The sequence below is a fragment of the Cygnus atratus genome, chromosome 6, assembly GCF_013377495.2.
Source record: "Cygnus atratus isolate AKBS03 ecotype Queensland, Australia chromosome 6, CAtr_DNAZoo_HiC_assembly, whole genome shotgun sequence".
Classification (NCBI taxonomy): domain Eukaryota; kingdom Metazoa; phylum Chordata; class Aves; order Anseriformes; family Anatidae; genus Cygnus; species Cygnus atratus.
Window position 1 is genome coordinate 21,702,335 of NC_066367.1, and position 14,272 is coordinate 21,716,606.

Here is a 14,272-nt window from a genome sequence, read left to right on the forward strand (position 1 = left end):
TGAGAAACTGTTGTGACGAGGTACCTGAACTACAGGCTAAAAAAAAATGAAACCGTATTGTCATTATGTCGTGCCTGTGCTAATCACTGCATCACAAGAAAGCTAATGCAGTTAGACTGCTGCTGGTATTTGAGATGCCTTGGGAACCTTATGGACTTACTGGTTTAAGTGTAGGCTGTGTCAAAATATAGATACTTTTGTGCTGTTTCAAACAGCCTATGGTATTTGAGAGATCTGTGTGTAGCCAGAAGTAGTACTACGGGAAGACTTCACCATAGAAGTTGCAGCTGGAAACAAGACAAAATGCTCAGGAATCCTGCAGAAGTACCTAATGCAACTGAATTCCATTCCTGGGCACATCTTTGGACATCTATGGAATTAGGCAAACATCTAGAAGCTGGTATTTTTGGATTTCTGAACATAAATCTCCCCAGTCCCCTTGAGATATACATACATACATACATATATATATATATATATATATATATATGTTTTTTTGTTTTTTTTTTTCCTCTGTGAGTGGTTCCACATTAGTGGAAGGGAAAGTGGTAGGCCAGGATTACTGGCAGATGGCTGAATTGCTCCCTGGGGAAGTTGGAGGTATGGATTTGAACCTCCTCAGACAGCAGAGGAAAAGAGGAAACTGATACCCTACCACAGTTTAATAATGCACTTGAGCATCCACTCAGAAGTGCCTAATGGGAGTGTCTGTGTTGCACTGCAGATGTCTCTGTGGTGCAACTTGCAGTCTTGCTCCCCGATTGTCTAAACTGAGGTCCTTCTGGATTGACTGTGAACGCAAGTTTTCCTCTGAGGGGACATTTCCAAGGCAACCTTGCTGAAAAACCTTGATCCAACCTGCAGTCCGATCGCAGCCATGTGTGTCTGGGCATCAGAAGACCCAGGGGACTGTTGACCTGCAATGCATGGGCAGCTAAAATGCCTGGATTATGATACCTGTGGGGTCCTGCTAAATTCTAATATTTTCTCATCTGTGAATATGCTTACCTAGGTGGCTTGTAAACAGATCAGTCACTTTGTTTTCTAACCTAGTCTATGTCCAGCTTATGTTGAAAAGTCCTTCTATGCAGACCATGCAGGTTTTCCTTCTTCAATACCTTAGTGTAACAGAATTATAACGTAGCCTGAAGTTCAGTTAATAGAGCAAAAAATTATTTTCAACATCGTACCATCGTTGTGTATTTTGCTCCAGACTGTTCACTTTTGAGCTCTTTTGAGCACAGTCAATTCTCTGCTACGTGTCTAGAAAGGACTGCACATGATGAGGGCTTCTGCCTCCCTGGCATTTGGGTGCTATTTTGATAGAAAAAGTAATGTTGTAGTATCATTTGCAGTGAGCATGCGAGGAACTGCATTGTGGATTTACGGTAATCAGAATCTTAAGCACTTAACGATAAGAAATGTAAGCTTTCTATTATACTTTGTCACTACAGTGACATATACAAATACAGTTTTCTCAAGCTGAAATCATATCAGCTAAAATCATGTCATTTATATATATTTTCAGGATGGCATCTTTAATTTTTTTGTTAAATCAAAGGTGGAAATTATGATCAAGTAAACTTCAGCTGTCTTTGTTTTAGTTCCCTAGTACTGCATGAAGCACTCATTCAGGTAATAGCTATAAATACATAGTGGCAGACAAGCAGTACAAATGAACTGAAAGCTATATATATGAGGTTTTTGCACTGGTTAAAGTGAAAAAGGGAACGTTTTCCTTTGATATCAAAATACAGCTTGATTGAAGATATGCACAGGCGTACAAGCACACACAATTACTGCTTAAGCTTATGAAAATGTAGCTCTTAATATCTGTTCTAACCTCCATTAGGAATATTATAGAGCTGCAGTCTGCATCTATATTGGTTATTTAACAGTGATAGTGCATATTGTAATTGATCTAGATAAAGATGTTAGCATAAAGTATGGCAGATGTGCTTAAACCTTATGTCCCTATGTAGTCATATTGGCCAATGATGTCTTAATTTTCCCTGAGATAAAATGTGCAGCGCCATGCTGTAGCTTGGTGCATCTTTTAAAAGAAAAAGAAAAATTCCTGTGCATCTTTATTTAAAGTGACAGAGATATTATCAAAGAATACAGATAATTAAGTGCTGAAACTGAAAACCATCTCAGAGCGAAGAATTCTGCTGATTTTGTGTGTGATTGTTTACAGATTTTGTTCTCCATTTGCTCCCAAAGAATACACTTAAACACTCAATCAATGAATAACCTACAGCAGTTTGTTGTAGATTCAATAATGGGGAATGGTGCATTGTACCAGGATAGTCAGATATACCCATAGGGAGTGTCAGTGGTCAAAATGCTTCCATTGCCAGAAGGTAGTCTGAAAATGGTCTAGAAATTCAATACAGCATTGACCCTACATTGTATACATGATCTGCAGTCAGTTTCTCAAGCTTATTTGAAGTTTAAAAACCAGCCATTTTAATTCTATCGTTCAAAATATATATAAACATATATCCTGGATTAAAACTCTCCCTTTTTCTAAAATGGTAAGTTTGAGGTTTTTTTTTTTTCCTTTCTTTCTGTGCATGCATCGTATTGTTTTATTTTACTACAAGCAGGTCTTATGACAGGTTTCTGAAAATACACTTTTAGAACATTTATTCTCCCATTGTGAGATATCTCTACCAGGTCTGTCTCCAATACCAAATGTTTTTGAAATGCACAGTGATGCCAAATTACCAGCAATATGTCTGTTGCTAGATTTACTGAAAAGCTTTTAACTTATTTTGATATGAGGAGGTGTCTTAAACTATGAAGTTCACAATTCTGTCCATTAGTAATACAGAAGTTTGCTTGAATTCAAAATATTTAAATACGTGTCTGAATGCAATTTAAAAAAATAAATTGAAAATTACATTATACTTTTTCATTTGTTTACTGGAGTACACAGAATTAAAAATGTTTTCTAGCTGGTAACAGAAAACTAAAACCATTTCTATCTATGCATATTTTTATTCTGTGTTTGTTTTTTAAAGTAGGCAGCAATAAGGTTCTGAATAATGCTGCCTGGTATCCTGCTTGCTCCCAGTGCCCAAATGGATCCAAGGCTGCGTGTGAGTTGTTCGAGAAAACAAAAATTTTCTGCTGACTAATGAGTCTCTGACTTCCTCCAGTCTACCAAATGTTCTAGGTAAGTCAGACATGTTTCTTTTATAGTGTGGTTCTTATTTTCTAAATTGCCAGTGAATTTCTTGTTGAAGTAAAGCAAAATAGTATGTTGCATTACCCTGTGCTTCAGATTGATGCATATTAAAGAGGGTGTTACTACTAAATACTTAGCAAAACAGTCATTCAGCTAAGTGCCTAGAGTTATACATATGACCATAAAGTGAGATTACAACACAAGCAATTTTTATGGCAGGATTTGTATAGTATTGCAGGATGGTTTTCAGAAAAGAGAGCAAAAATCTACTGTTAGTTTTCCAAGTGGAAGTCCAATTGTTTTTATTAAAATAGCAACCATCAATTTATTGGTTTGATTCAAATGTTAACAAAGACCTTTCTCCTTCGAGTCTTTTTCCATGAGATTTCAACTGTATCCTATTTAGCAGATGCAAATGTTTCCTAAAAGAAAGAGAACAAAATAACCTTTCAGCTTTTTCTGAAGCCTAGAAGTGTTTTGTTTTGCCAGCTGTCTATGGAAGTTCAGTGCATAAAAGGTTAGGAGCCTAACTTTTTTTTCTGTCTTGTATATCTTTGAAAAATTGGTTTATGGCGAGTCATACATCATGTAGCTAAGACATATGGGAATAGTTAAAGATTAAGGTAAATAGACAAATTGAACTGCTTTAAATCATTTTTCCCTGTTTCACTTTTATGAAAGAGCTTATGAACAAAAGTTGACATTAAGCAATCACAATAGGCTATTCTATATATTTTAGACAGTGGTAAAGACTTTAGTGTCAGAAAGTGTTGCATCACTGATAGTTATATCAATTTGATTGGTGTCCAAGTTTTAAAAATGTTACTTTGTCAAGTCATAACCTTTTCTGAGTCTTTCATTTGTCATTGTTTTGATGATTATATCTTAAAAAAAAAAAAGGGGGGGGGGGGGCGACAGGAGGGAATGTTCTTTGCATCAGTAATCATATCATGTTTTCTAAGACTTATCAGTTGCCTTGATAAAATTAGGGATTTTGTCATTCTTACACAATATGATTGCTTAGATGTTTGGGTGTAAATGTTTTGTTTTAAATACAAAGATTAGCAATTTCACCCAAGGAAAGTATGTTAGAAAATGCACCTTCATGACATGTCAGAATATACTTTTACAAGCCAAAATACAAATGAGAAGATTTTTGTCATACATCGTCATCGTACTCTGGCTGTTATACTTAATTGTGTTACTATTGCTGGAAGCTTTAAGACCGAAAGGAAAAAAAAGTCATCTGACAAAGCAAGGTAATTCAAAATTTGAACTTGATATAAGCAGACACCTTTTTTTGTTTCTGTCTTGACTGGTCCAACAAAATATGGATATTCTGTGGATCCTTAATGACAACTAAGAGGGAATGGATCTGTTTTGCCTATTTGTGTGCTTTGAGTACTTGGCACGAAGTTAAGAAATGAGAAACAATAGAGTTTCTACTAAAAATCTCATATGTGATTTAAAGTTTTGTTTCCTTTACTTTGTGATTTCAGAGGAATCACTTGTGTTGTCATTTTGAAGGGCTGGGAGCTGGGGTTGGTGTTCATGATGTTTTGAAGATGAATTGACCATTGTCTAAATATTTCTGTGTATTATAGGAAGGTCGGGGGGAGGGGAAAGGGAAGGAGAAAATAACCAAGCTATTCTGGTAGGAATTTCATTCATATCCTTGGGGACAGTTTAGCCAAACAATCCTAAACAGATTAAAACACTGGACTTTTCCAAAATGGAGGCTAAGTATAATGATGATGGTCTTGATGCTTTTACAACTGTGGTGGGTAATATGATTACATAGCTACGTGAAGTTTTGCTCCTTTGCAATACTTTTTTCTTATTTGATTGTAGGGAGATAATTGCCAGTTTTAGGTCGTGTGTTTTTGTCTATTACTTGGCTGGTAACTAATTACTAATCAGTTTTGGTTTTGCTGTATGCAGTAAACCAAATACACAGGTAGTTTCTCTTATCCTTTTGCAAATAAGAAGTTTATATCAATCTCTCTGTAAACAAAAACTTCTGAGTATCTATCTGTTGCAAAAGGTCATTTGATTTCCAATACAGATGATGGATTTAAAAAAAAAGAAATACAATTTAATACTGGAAATATTCTTCTCTGTAGAAAGGTGATAATATTACTTGGTAGCTGTTTTACGTGGGATGCTTAGTGTTTTGAATTAAGTTTTTTGAATTGATTTATTTCAACTGTTTTTGTAAAAATGCATCAGTAAAGCAGATGCTGATTATTTTCAGTACTGTGGGTATTAGTCTCTTTGGTAGGAAAATGTTTGTTTCCTGAAATCTATTGCTACCTTTCCTGTCTATCACATCCACTCCAAATAAGGCAACCAATGAGAACCCTAAAATAATCAAATAATTCTTAACTGAGTTAAATTCTCTAAATTGATGGAGAAATGGCTCTTTGTAAGAAGTGAATATTAAAATGAATCTCTAAAAAAAAAAAAAAAACAAACTTTTCTAGAACAATTTTCTATATTAACATAGATTATTGAACTACATGAGAATGTTCTATGTTACAAAGATATATTAGCATGGTTTTCTGGAAAGGCAACTTTTCTCCCTCTTTCCCTCTTAATACTGGCTGCGGAGAGTACCAGTAAGTTTAGCATGACACGACTGTAGCTCGATTCAGGCAAGGGAACTTTGCCACTTCAATCACAAGAGGGAGCTGTTGGAGCTAAAACTACAAGAAATGTGCGCTTACACATCGCTGTTTTAATCAATACTGCTCAGTTCTAAATATTTAATGAAATACATTAACAATTATTAGTTTCCACCATCACACCCTATGACTACCACTGACATGCATTTTCTAAGAGAAGTATGAAAACAATAATTAGAGTGAATAAACCTATACATTGGTGGTAATATATTTGGCGTGTGTGTGGGAACAACAGCCAATCTTTTCTCCTTATGTTGGTGACAAGCTTAAATCTGCTTCAAAGAAAACAGTCTTGTCAAGCAGTGAAACATTACTTTTGTTATAAAAACCTTTGTTACTCATTTACATTGTTTTGCATCAAAAGTCTGTGGGTCCAACTTTTCTAGTGGCTCTGGTGGTAAGAAATTGAGCTCACACATGAATGTCGTATGGTGAAGAATGTCTGTTTATATGAAAATTGAAGAATTATCTGTTTTCCCCCTGCAGTTATGCACAAAGGCATCATTGTCAGTTGCCTTTCTTAGACCTTCCCTGCAGGCATGATCAGACTCAAGCAGACAGCTATTTTCCTTTAATTTTCCACAGCAAGCCAGTAATGCTTATGATTATTGTGAAGTCAGGAAAAGTTTAGTTTCATCAAGTGACATGTAGTGTTGCAATTAGTTACTTAAGCACTTCTTATAAAATTTTCTGCTACGGTATCTAGCTTGTCAGATGCAGCTAAATATTAGCATCTCGTATTAAACAGGAGGGTAAAAACTCCTAGCAGAAAGCACAGCTGACAGCTCTCAACATGAGCTGAATGATCACTCACAATTGTAATCGATTCTGTAAGTACTGAACACAAACCCCCAGGCAATTGAGGAAAATAGGATGATGAAGGACTGCAAACTAATACGTTACACATCTTCATTGATTAGTCATTGATTAACCATTATTTTCCTGAATGACAAACAGCTAGCGGTAAAGTAACTGAAGCTGATGATTTATTTACATGTTAGACAGAAGATGACTTCTTTATTCAGCTGATCGTGAGCTAATGCGAAATCAGAAGACAGCAACAGTTTAAGAATAAAGACAGGTTTATAATCTTTTCTGAAAGCATTCTTAGATTCAAAACGTTTTTACCGGGAACAAACTTAACTAGGCTTTCAAGCAATGCATGAAATTCAAATGTGGATCATCTACACAGTACCTGTAGTATAACTACATTTAAAGAGAAGATCATTTTATAGACTTGGTATTTACAAGAATATTGATCAGTGCTTATTGAACTTTTAATTTAATTCTCTGTTTTGTTCAGTGCCTTATTGGCAATTAAACATAGCTGCAGAAATGGCAGAATAATGGTTTGTAATACACCTACTGTCTTTATTATTCTGAAAGATACATCCAAACCTTAGCTATGAACACCCCATGGAATTAAGGAATGCATAATTAGGAAGCAGTCTACACATCTGGATATCATATTTTCCTTTACTACATATCAAACACCTAATTATAATCAGCTCCTACTAATACACTGCAAAGTAAAACTGACTGCATTAGAAGGTGGTAGGGCAGGGGGGTGGGGGTGAGCTTGCTGCCAGTCCAGTAGACGTATGTTGAAAGTCCAGTTGACCTTTTCCCCTTCTGTTTTCTTTTGTACCCTCTTTTTTTTTTTCTTCTTTTCCCGAAGAGGGTATAAATTTGTTCCAAGTGAATGTGGTGCTTAAATCAGTTTAAGGAAAGAGGCTTATGATATTCTCTACTTGAGAGATTCCGCAGTACTCCAGGTATGAAAGTATTGTGGACAGTATCTGTTATTTATTAGTGGTGAATCAGTAGTGTTTTTTTTTCTTTTTCATAGTGTTAAGTTGTGATGAGCTTTTTGTAAGCATGGGGATACAGTATGCTTTTTCTTTGGTACAAATTAAGTTCTAAATTAACATTAATTAATGTCCCCTTAATATAGGGTGCTAGTGATCTCTGTGATTTGTATGTTAAAAGTATCTGAGAGAGTTTCAGTGAAAGGTGTATGCTTTCAGGAAATATGAATGTAGAATAACTAAGAGAAATTCATCACCATTGCTAGATTTAAAGGTTAATTATCATACCACATAAATTAAGAAAAAAAGAAAGATGCCAATATACCATAGAACTGCAGTTGAAGTGTAAGTATGCTTGATACTACCTCTAACTGCTCCATTATTACACATATAATTGTGCTATTCTGTTGTCTTCTGTTCTTAATAGATTTCTAATTCTGTAGATTAGTACATTAAAATATCACAATACACTTGGCCGACTCTTTATACATCAGATTCTCTCTCCTAATTTTATTTTGATGAAAACTATATCACACACCTTTTATCTTGTGTTTTTATAAGAGGCTTGTTTACAAGTGGATAGCAACTGACATCCAGCCGGTCCCTTGAACATATTTAATATGAACTTCTGTTAAAAAGTTTGTCAAACAGCAGTGAGCATGATCTTATTTTAGGGTTTTCAAGTAGCACTTGTAACTTGCTTTCAAAAGAGCTGATGGTCAGAGGTAGATTTATACCTTTATTATTCTTTCTCTTCTGACATCTGAGTAAATTTGGACCACTTAGCCCTTTGGGACATCTAGTTCTTCCTGAGTTTCAGGACCAGATGAGACTGGGGAGCAGAAGCATCTCACCATGCTCCAAGTTGCTACTTGCTTGGCTATTCCATGTTGTGAGCCCCAAAACAATGATATGTATCAGTTCAACACATCTTAATTGTAAATCACTACCTCCTTACGGCTAATCGTCCCTGTGCGTATCTGACGAACCTGCAGCACTCCTGCCCTCCCAAGTGCTGCCTTCCGCTGCATGCCGAGCATTTGCAACTGGTCAGTGCTGATTGCTTTAACAAGTCTGAAAAATAACAAAAGAAAAATTACTCTTGCTGCAAAACCAAAAGTAAAACCTCTATGACAAGGTATGAAAATATACAGTTCCTGTTCCATTACACCTATACTTTCAATACATGTTGCTGATTCCCTGAATAAAAGTGAACAAGAAATCCAGTGAATCCTTATGTAATTTTGTGTGTCATAGTTTGTATCACCCATTTAAATCGTCAATTAGGCGGGCTACATGCATGAGCAGGAGTGTGATGTGGCCTACTATGTAATGTTAGTACATATTTTGTAATTGAGAAAAAGAAATATTTTGGGTTTTACTTGTCATTCTTTTGAGTGCAGATACATTATCACAACTACACAAGGGGTAGAATATGTCTCTGTCTTCAAGCATATTTAATATCTTTAAATTTTTAAATGAAAATGTAGCCGTCAATTTTAAACTAATTTGGATGGACAGCAATAAAATGCAAACCTCACTTCAAATTAGAATTTTCAGTGAGGATTTCTAATGGAAAGTAATTGCTGACAATAGGAAATGACAAATTACTAATTACTTAGTTCAATTAGACTTTTGTGCCTTTGGTCCTAAGTGGCAAGCATACAGCAAATCTTGCACTTTTATAACAATTAATGACACTAAAACTATTTAAACTGCCAACAGATGTGAGTAAGAAGACATGAATTGAAACTTACTTAATTTACATACTATCACAATTTTATATCAAGTAAATGGTGTTTAATTTTTATGTTACAATTAAATATCACCAGCATAGTGTAATTTCTGCAGAACTTTTCAGGATAAAGTAGTTTTGCTGAAAGGCTAGTGCTAATGCTCTTTTTTTTTTTTTTTTTCCTCCATCTTATCATAGCACCATCTTCAAGTGACTGTAAAATATAGAGGGGCAGAGGATGGAACACTTATTAATTTTATATATATATTTAAGAGTTTATGCTAACAGTTTTCCTGAAGTGATGGCATAATTGCCTCAACTAGACTACTGCAATGTAAGATTTCAAATTTTCCTTCTAATTAATGGGTGAATACAAAATTTTATCCAGTGAATAGCATTCAGAAGCAATACAAGATACCATGTATTTGCTTCTTAGTCTTTAGAAAGTCTTTCCAGAATTTGTCTGTTAGATCTTGTTCTTCCATTAGCCCTGTGATGGTTTATGCTGGTGTTTTTTTTGTTGTTCTTTTGTTTTTGTTGTTGTTTTTAATAAAGTCTAAATTCTTCATACTTCACATCTCTCAGATTAGCTCTTTTGAATTGCTTTCAAATATGTTTCTACTGAATGTGAGCAATGGCAGACCTTACATTGGCGGTAATCATTTCTGGACTGTCGTTAATACATATATGCACAGATATTTGTTCCCTATAAACTTTCCCTAAAGTTCTGCACCTCCACATTTCTTATACTAGATGCATAAAATTAGATGCCCAAACCACCCTTTTGTACCTTACTGACCAATGGCCTCTTTTCAGAGTGTTCCATGTGGTCATTAAGATTTCCTTAGGTGTTTAGTAGTTCTGAGAACCAGACACTTCTGTTTGGATATATGAATACATAACTTGGGAAATATTGCCTAGTCATATGGTTTTAGTCAAGAAGAAAAAGGTATGAAATTGTGAGGCTATTAATCCATCAAAACACTTTCTTTACAGATTATTTTGAACTTATTTTCTGAGACAAAAAGTAAGCTAAAGGCAGTGTTTAAAATGATTAATCCAACATTAATGTGTTCTTTTAACTTTCCAGAAGAATCTCCCCATCCTTTTGTTTTGTTGCAAGATATAAGGCAGTACACAGTACTGTAGCAATCTGTGTTCCTGCTGAACAGTGTAGATTGGAGCGAATATTCTAAACATGGGAGAAGAAATAGGAATGTCTTTATAAAATATAAATGAGAAAGCTACATGAAAATTAAAATGTAGGATCTGAATCAGGAAAGATTTATAGAAGTGCCTACATCTATTTTCAGGAGTTGTCTTGAAAAAGAGAGTGTTTTGTAAGGAAGGTTGTGCAGGTGAGTAGTTTTGGTTTACAAAAGAATTTAAGTATTGATAATGTTATAACAGCCTTAATGCAGCATATTACAAGAGAGACAAGCATGAGACTGAATATACTATTACGGAACTCTTCCTAGGTATGCTTTTATCTAAGTTCTTCTCTGCAAATGACTGTCAACTGATCATTGCCTTCCTCAGTCTTTCTACCCTTTAGGTAGTACTGCAAACAAAATAATATAACAAAACTCTCCATGATTTGAAACATTAGGCAGCACAAATGCTGAACTGAGTGGGTGTAGAGAGTCCTCTGTATATTACACACGAGGGTTATAACCATACAAATATATACCTCAAGAAGTAGTTCTTCACCTGGATTTTGTTAGTGCAGTTTTGTTGCCAGTAGAGATGCTTCAGTCTTGCCACTTAAGTCTGGCAATTCTTGTTGAGTTTTACTGTTATAATCCGCTAAAAACCAACCTTGCAGCCTAGGCAGTCTGTGAAACTCCTGGCAAAAGGATTTCTGTATTTCCCCCAACAGATTTGTCTTGGCTTTTTTTTTTATTATTTTCTTATATTTAATTTTGCTTTACACTTCCCGTAATTAGGGTGATTATACTATTACTTTAGAACAAAGATGATAACTGAATCGAATTGCCAGCAGTAATTTTAGACAAACCGATGTTGTTTCACCACAGCTGTAGTTTTCTCTTCCCAAAAGCTCAGTGAACTTTAGAGCTAGAAATATAAGAGAGACCATACCTCATAATAGAGGAGAAAGGAAAAGCTTAGGCAGGGGGTAGGAAGCCTGGGCAGGGACAGAGGAAAGAAAGACTTTCACAAATCAGAAAGGAAAAAAAAATGTGGCATTGGTATTGTGCTTAGAAAGAGATAATGTGGAAAAGAGGTGAGAGCAGGGACAGAAGTATACCTGGAGTAAGAAGGACAGAAAAAAAGAAGTGGCCTAATTAGAAGAAAAAAGAGAGAGACAGATGATGGGGGGAAGCAAAAGAAGGGTCAAAGATATCAGGCAAAAAAAAATATAATGAAGCTAAGGAAAATTAGCAGGACAGATATAAGGCTAAGAATATGGTGTCTTCATTCATGCCACAATGAATCATGAGAGGAGAATGTTTAGGCTGATTTAATCATCCGCGGAGTGTATCATTTCCTTTACAGCTCCATCATAATTACTGAGGCACAGGCAACAGATGAAACGCGCAATTCTTGATTGTTTGGACTACCAAGGAAAATGAGGATGGAAAGGACAAAAGGCGAGAATACGTATGTATTTATGTTTAGTTGTAGTTGGAATGCAGTGTATACATGCAAGTGTACATACAGCTCACATGAGGAGATACCTGTATCTCCAGTGAGGTTAGCATGTAAGCTAGATTTCTAATGTCAGAGTAGTGTCAACTAAAAAGGACCAAGAGTGTAATATTTTACTTCAGTGGCAATATATTGCTTAAGTAATAAAACATACTGAGTAAAGTTAACTGTTTCTAAAATATAATCATTATTTTTGTAAGCACTTCCTTTTGCAAAATATTTTTGCATGATAAAAATGTTTAATTATATAAACTGGGAAATACAAATACCAACACTATTTTAGGATTTATAAAGGCCACTTAAAATTGCCATACCTTCTCAGTTTCTTTGGCCCAGAATATTTCAAAATGACATTTTTCATTATAGAAGTTCTTAGCTGTCTGACGTGATTATTCTGATATACTTTTCTGCAGTATGAAAAGTGATATAAATGAATTTTTATCTTACCTTTCTCCGATAATTTTCTGTTATCATATCAGGGAAAACGAGCAATACAGACGATACTGTAAATATTTTCTAGCATATGGAAGTAAATATAAATATGGTACTACCTAAGAAATAGGTGTTATATTATTCTTTGTCATGGAAATTATACATTTCCATTTTATTTTTAAGACAGTGAACTAATAATGATTCTTAAAGTAACTCTACTAAAAATTTTTGATAAAAATTGATTTAATCCCTGGTTTATTCAGTGGCTGAAATTCCATTACTAGTTCAGTTTCTGAACAGGTAAACAAACTGAGCTTGCTTTTTTTTTTTTTTTCCCTTTTTTAAAGAGAGGAAATCTGAAGTGTGAAAAGAAAAATTGGTATCATTTAGAACTAAGACCCTGATTCAGCAAAAATCAGCCTGACTTGTGCACTGGGCAAGGCCACTGAAGTCCTGAACAATTGTTTTTCATAGCTACTCATGCCATGGAAGACAGATGGTTGTTTTACTAAATGAAGTCCAGCCATCTTAAATACACTTAAAATAAAATGCTTATTTAGAGTACTTCATATACTTAATAGCATTAAATAATGGTTCAATATTAATAACAGATTGTTATGTGGATTGACAGTTGTCTATACCTATATTGTATGCGGTGTATCTGTCAAATTGCAGTTGTTAATGAATTAAAAGCTTGTTAAATTTCATGCACTTTTGAAGAAAATGATCTGAAGGATGACAATTTTCAAAAGAAAGTGTAGCTACAAAATGAAAATGTGAAAATAGAAAATTTAGTATATTCTTTAACTATATTAAGGATAATGCACTGTCATAAGTAAAAGACAGATCTGTATAAAATTCAGAAGAAAGCAACCACCCCTCTTAGAGTTCAACAGTACAGAAGAAAAAGAGGGGAGTAGAGAGAACAACATTTATTGGAACAAATACAATAAGAAGGAGATGCTTTTACAGTTAGTAGATACATTATAGAGGAAAAAAAGACTGCTTTTTTATTTTTTTTAAATTAAGATAAAGGAAGAGAAACTAACAAACTCAGTCATTGCTAATAGTTGGATGCTGGTGTACCAATACAATCAGATGAAATGCAGATTACAGATATAGATTTTGTTGTTGCTTTGTAGTGGATTTGCTGCTGTTATGGACAAAGTGTTTAGGGCAAAATGCCTTTTTAAGAGAACAGAGCGTATTAGTACGCACACAAGACTATTGATATTTTCATGTCTTTGTCCATGTGTCTTGAGTGACTGGATAGTAGGAAAGAGCTAAAACAGGGATACATGATTTTTGGCCTGCTGCACAGCACTGACCCTTGGAAACGAGGCACTTACATGCCATCTATATTGGCAACTGTCTAGAGTGGTTGTGACTAAAAATTTTACCTTGTTACTATAGTACTGGAGAAATAAGCTAATGACTTAGCAGGCTAAACAAGTAAAGCAGACTAAGCAAATATGTTTTGAAGTCAGCTATCCAAAAAACCAAGGTCAAGCTCATGCCTGAAAATGGCTGTTACAAAATAAAGCAAAAGAGAACTTTATATACACTTTTCTTCCTAAACTTTTTGCCTGAATTTTGCAGGAAGATACAGATAAGAACAGAAAAAGATCTAGCGCTAATTATGCTTCCCACTGCCTTACCTAACGATAGGTTCTTAAATAACTGTTATTGCCAGACTGAAGCAGTCAAAATTCAGTTCTCTCCAAAATCATGAGCTTGTCTAATCTCATGA

At 34.8% G+C, this 14,272-nt stretch overlaps 1 long non-coding RNA gene across 1 annotated transcript in view; it reads left to right on the forward strand.

The window, feature by feature from the left end:
- The first annotated feature begins 11,971 nt into the window (after positions 1-11,971).
- The window catches only part of LOC126913356 (uncharacterized), a 137,118-nt gene continuing 134,817 nt past the window's right edge, over positions 11,972-14,272 (forward strand). The window contains exon 1 of the long non-coding RNA XR_007708505.1: positions 11,972-12,042. This is a non-coding gene — a long non-coding RNA (uncharacterized LOC126913356). The remainder of the gene's footprint in view (positions 12,043-14,272) is intronic.